The 6,000-nt window shown below is 44.4% G+C and overlaps 1 protein-coding gene across 1 annotated transcript in view; it reads right to left on the reverse strand.

Annotated features, from left to right (window-relative positions):
* Positions 1 to 5,056, reverse strand: part of Vcl (vinculin) — a 110,384-nt gene extending 105,328 nt beyond the window's left edge. The window contains exon 1 of the mRNA NM_001431401.1: positions 4,777 to 5,056. The gene's annotated coding sequence lies outside the window, so the exon portion shown is untranslated. The remainder of the gene's footprint in view (positions 1 to 4,776) is intronic.
* Positions 5,057 to 6,000: the final 944 nt, after the last annotated feature.

The following is a 6,000-nucleotide window of genomic DNA, read 5'->3' on the forward strand; positions in this document are numbered from 1 at the left end:
TAGCAACACAAGTTAAGATAGAGAGTGGTTGGGACTGGGGATTTAGCTCAGTGGTAGAGCGCTTACCTAGGAAGCGCAAGGCCCTGGGTTCGGTCCCCAGCTCCGAAAAAAAAAAAAAAGATAGAGAGTGGTTTAGATACAAAGCTCTAAATTCACAAACTGCCCACCTAGATAAGATAAACTTCCCTATAGAAATTCATCCTTTAATAAATATACATAACCACCTTAGCAATTCAAGACCACCTGGACCTGGGTGATCCTTCTCATCTCCATCTTGATTCTCCTACTCCTCTCCCTTGTCTCCTGCCTTACAAAAGCTTTGTCCCCATCTTATTTTTTTACTGTCCAATCATGACCTTGACCTAACTTGTACCAGCCCTCACCTGCGTATAGACATCAACCTACTACATAACTCTACATATAGTAACTCTTACATATAGATGTTTATTATCCAGGAGATCCTCCCCTTTAACCAAGAGCCTGTCCTACTAGGGTAGGGAAATCACTCTTCATCAGGCTGTCAAAGGCCAAGTCAGTTCCCTGTAACTCCTTTATCCATCTCTCCTTCACCGGTGCTTACCCCACCCCCATGCCTGTTTTGTGTGTTTTTGCATGATAATTCACGTCCTGAAAACAAAACTCATAGAAATAGGGTTTATGAAGAATGAGATTTAAGAAATAACTTAATTAATTGTTTGATAAGGTATTGAGACTTCACCTTTATGTACTCATACAAGAATGGAACTTGTGGTGGTGGACAAACTAATACCTAAGTGGTATTAGTTTTTCATTTTTGTTAGAGGCATGAAGGAGTGAGTGGGTCATGGAGAGCAGCTGACATTTGGCACTGTGCGGCAGATCTTAAGTTCCTAAAGAGAGCCCAGGAGAGGCTATCGGTGAAATCAGCCCAGTTGCAAAGGGAGTCTAAGAAGCACATAAAGTTCTGAGGGTCTGAATGCTTAAGAACGCTCTGAAGCTCTAAGAAAGAGTGGTTTAAGGCAGTGGAAAATGTTTCAGAGTTCTTTTCCCCACTATACTACTGTTATAATAAGAGGTCAAAGGTTCAGGAAACCTAGACTCAGCAGTCCAACCAGATCACTCACATGGTGGGGTCTGGAGACTGCTCGCTAGCAGGCTGCAAAAAGGAAACACTTATCTCTATTAAAAAAAAAAAAACAAAATTAACTTCTAAAACACCTGCTCTCTATGCTTGCTTTCTCGGTGATCAAGCTAGAGATGACCTTCCATGTTGGCCAGAGACTTATTAGAGGCTGCCCTTATTGGTCCTGTAGGAGACATGATGCATATTCAGAAAGGCATTCTACTTTTTATTCAGAATGGGGGATTCTTTTATATGCTAATAAAGGATCCACGGCACCCCAGATGGTCATTGGTTAAATGTTACTATAGCATTTATCACAGCTGCCCATCGGGCACAATCAAAATTCAGAGGCTAAGCACACACCTCCTCTCTCAACTCCTAGGTGTAGATATGGTGGAAGAAGTGGGGCCACACCCCACAAAGGCCCTTACATCCCCGACATCATCTCCTTAGACAATATTGATCCCACCTCCCTGTCACATCATCTCTTGTTTCAGACCTTAGCCTCCATGTATCAGCTATTGTTGGTTGTGTGTCCCTCCTGCATCTAACTCACAACCACCATTTGTGGCCCCCAATCTCACCTCACCACCCATTTGTTGTGGATTTGGTCTAACACTTGTAGTACGTTAATCGAGTCCCCCAAATTACCTGGGAATCTGCACTTCTACACGTAAGACGCTGAGGGTCCCTGCCCTCGGTTGGTTTTGATTGGTAAATAAAGTTACCAGCGGCCAATGGCTGGGCAGGGAGACAGAAGCACGGCTTTTAGGATTCCTGGATGAGGAACTCAGGGAGGAGAGGAGGAGATAGAATTGCCATGCAGGGAAAGGAGTGAGGACCAGGTCTGAGAGGTGCAGAAGAGAGGGCAAACCAATCACTTAAGAGCCAGGGAAGAGTGGCCCCGGGGCATCCCCTCCCTTGGGTCTAGGGCAGCAAAGGAATATAGATTTTAGTAAGTAATAATTCAGGAATATTGGAGGGGAGGTGTTAGCCACTTGGAGGTTTTGGAGGGGCCTAGCCATTGAGCTGCTTAAGGTACACTGAAATGTAAGTCTGCGTATGTGCGTATGTCTTCCTTCAAGAACCCAGAACATTGGGGTGGTGGAGAGGAACTCACATCACTGCTGCCAGGGTGATTTGAGTAGAACCAGTTGGCAACTGCAACATTCATGAACTACGCCAAGCCAAATATCATTACCATCCCTTATCTCTCCCATATCCTTCTCTTTTGTATCACACACTGCTTTAACTCCTCAGGAATACACTCTACAAGCATACTGGTTCCCTCGGACTGTAATAATACCCTGACCCTCAGCACTAACACCCAGGCCCTATGTCCAAACAGCCACAACACCTCAGTCCCCTGCAGCACTCAAGTTTACTGCTGCCTATTCACTGGATGGGCGGGAACTTGGACCCTAGTGTTCCTTTTTCCAATCTAGGGCTGGTGCCCGAAGAGACTGGGTTTTTGGCATCAGATACCCCAAGAACAAGTTCTCAGCACAAAGGAGATTCAATTGCCCCAGAAGGACAGAGGGCAGGGAATAAGAGCCAAAAACAGGGGATAGAAAAGAAGGGAGAAGTGGAAAGGAACACGATGGGGAGGAAGGGACAAAGGACTGCCTCTGGATAGAGAGGAGACAGGTGTGGCCCATAGGCAGATGGCAGTTTATAAAACGAGAAGGGGAAACCCTGTATTAGAATGAGTTGGTTTGTTTTGATTGGGCATGTTAATTGGGGTAGCCAGAGAGGGTTTTTGATTTCCGGACTTTAGTACTTAGATATCTGTACCTTGATAGCTTCAGGAGAAGGAAGTGGCCAAATAAGGGAATAAACCCCGTGGCTTGCTTTAAGAATGTAATCTAAGTGTTTAGCAAGGCAGAGAGAATGGAGGAAGGCAAGGCCTTCCATAGCCATGATTGCTTTGCTGGCTAACGTGCCTTCAGTGCCTGGTGAAGAACCCTTTTTGGGTCCCATCACAAGGTTTATGGATGGTTCAGGTCCTATGCTTTCTCAAAGTCCTGGGCAAACCACTGGAGTAGCAGGACTGGCCATTTCCTTAGATATTTACCCCAGGGCCAAACAGACTCGCTGGATGCCATGGAACTACGAAGTCATCAAGGATTAGATCTACTAACAGCAGAGATAGGTGGCCTTTGCCTCTTCCTCAAGGAGCAATGTTGCTTTTACGTTAACCAGTCGGGGACAGTAAAAGATCTGACAGCCCCAGATGGATCTCCAAAAACCGTAATAATGCCTCTGGTTGATGAATCGCTGACAGTCCAGTATGGCATTAGATGCTGCTTTTCTCTCTCTCTCTCTCTTTCTTTTTGTATTAAAATTTAAATTTATTAGCAACTTTAAATTTATTAATGAATTTCAAAAGAATTCTCTTTTAGGTTGAGGCTTGAACCCAACATCAAAGCCAAATAAACTCGAGTTGAGTACGGGTGAATATAACTTTTTTATTAATTAGTTTATTAATCCGATCCCAATATCGGATCCTCCTAGTACTCCTTCACAGATCCTCCCCTGGCTCCTCCCTCCCCTTCTCCTCTGAGAAAGGGAGCTTCCTTAGCTATTACACACATCCCTGGCACATCAAGTCACTGCAGGGCTAGATGAATGCTGCTTTTCCTAATCCTACTAATTGCTCCCTACTAATAAACTTCTTGTCTAAATTTCTTCAACAGCAGATCCAAAAGATTTCTAAGCAGAATTTCGATCAGTTGCTATTACAGGATTATCAGCCCCTAATTAAGGAACCAGAGATCTTATGGTTCCTAATTGTGAAGATCAAGCTTGCCTCACAGAATTCAGTGCCCCCATGCAGCAGGAAGTAGTTTAATGATAACACTGCCCCCTTTCCTGACTCCCCTGTCATTTATTAATAATAAACAGAAAAGGGAGAAATGTAGCAAGCTAGCACTCACTTCCAGATTTTGAAATTCACCAATCGCTGACCTAGAAATTCCACCAATCCCTGGGCTCACTCCAAGCTCAGGACTTGAAATCCCACCAATCCCTGGGCTCACTCCAAGCTCAGGACTTGAAATCCCACCAAACCCTGGGCTCACTCCAAGCTCAGGACTTGAAATCCCACCAATCCCTGCCTTGGAAATCTCCACCCTGAGAAACTCCTCCTCTAGGAAACCCTATATAACCCTGCCTCCCAGTCAGTGTTCTGCTGCTTCTCCCCACGGTAGAGGCAGCCACCCTCTTGTCTCTTTTCCAATCAATCCGGTGTGAGGTTTTTGTGCAGTGGGACTTTGTGATATTCCTTGGCTCCAGACTGACAGGCTAGCTTTTTCTTCAGGTCTGCAACCCTTGCTTTGGGGAAACCTTTCCCCTCAGAGTTGTAAAACTTAAGAGTGTCCACGTGTTTATCATGCGCACACACATGTGCACAGGCACATACACACGAATAGATATTTTTTAAAAAATAGCAGTGCTTTTAGCTGTAAGTAGCACAAAAATAGTAATTTTACTTCCAATCTTGACGAAGCAGGTCAGAATAACAGATTAAATTCTTGGAATTACCTTGATAGTAACATATGTTGTATGACAAAGCTTTTCCTGGGGAGATGCAACACCAAAGCATAGATACCACCAAAGTCCTACTTAGTGAACCAATGGGGTCACTACAGAGCTATGGATAAGGGGATACTTACAGGCTGACATGACACAAAGACAGCGTGAGCGATCTGGAGCACACTGCACAGCCTGCAGACAGCTCGACAGGTTGGAGAGTGTCCTTTCTAAGAGCTTCAACTGCTATAAACTTCTTCCAGTTCAACTTATCTGGGTCTTCTTGGCACTCAGCTTTCTACCTTCTATGAGGGACTCAGCTTTTGTTGTTCATTCTGGCAGCAAAGAGCCTGGTGAATCTGATAAGTTTGGGGAACTTCCTGAGGCTGTCTTGATTTGTTTTACTGCTCAAGGAGCTTGCCTGCAGGATGGAATGTTTGGTCTCCTAGGAAACGGTTGCATAACAATATGGTAGGGGAGTATTCTAGTAGCAGACAGCTAAACTCGGTTGTGTGAGTCACTGAGTATTTTTTAATGTAAAAATTCAAACAAAGATATGAGACAATCATTTTTAAACATTAGCAGCAGTAGTAGGACATGGCAGTGACAACTCAGGGAAGAGAAGTGAAGTAGGCTTTATTGCTGTATTGACTTAAGGACAGTTCAAGGAGAAAGAACCCAGAGTCCAGGTCTTTGATGTGAGATGTTCCTGGTAGTATCAGGAGGTTGGGAAGACAAAACACAGTAAAGCTCTCTGAAAGGACAAAGCTTTAAAGGAAGAAAACTCTGGAGAGTATCAGGGGCTTGACTTGAGGTCTTTAGTTCAACTACCCAAGCTCCCAGGGAGAGAAAGAACCACCTAAAAGAAGCCTGGTTGGGTGGTGGCAGCATACACCTCCAATCCCAGCCCTCAGGAAGCAGAGGCAGGCGGATCTCTGAGTTCACAGGCCAACCTGGTGTAGAGAACAAGTTTCAGAACAGCCAGAGCTACACAGAGAAAACCTGTTTCAAAATAACCAAATAATAATCATAATATTAATTGATTTTAACTAATTAATTTTAGAAAAGAAGGAGCCTGATGTGGAGGCACCCATCTCTAATCCCAGCACTCAGGAGACACAAACAGACCATCCGCTGTGATTTTGAAGCCAGCCTGGTTTTCATACCAAATTCCGAACTACTGAGACTCTTCCTCTAAAAAGGCAAGCTAGGTGTGTTACTGAAATCTCAATACTCAGGAGCCAGAGGCAGTAGGACCTCTGCTAATTCAGGATCAACCCGGCCTACAAATGCTTTCCAAGACAGAAAGGCCTAATGTCAAAACCCTATCTTTAAAAGGAAAAAAAAGGCAAAATTAAAACTTTGAA

The sequence above is a fragment of the Rattus norvegicus genome, chromosome 15, assembly GCF_021556685.1.
Source record: "Rattus norvegicus strain SHRSP/BbbUtx chromosome 15, alternate assembly SHRSP_T2T, whole genome shotgun sequence".
NCBI lineage: Eukaryota > Metazoa > Chordata > Mammalia > Rodentia > Muridae > Rattus > Rattus norvegicus.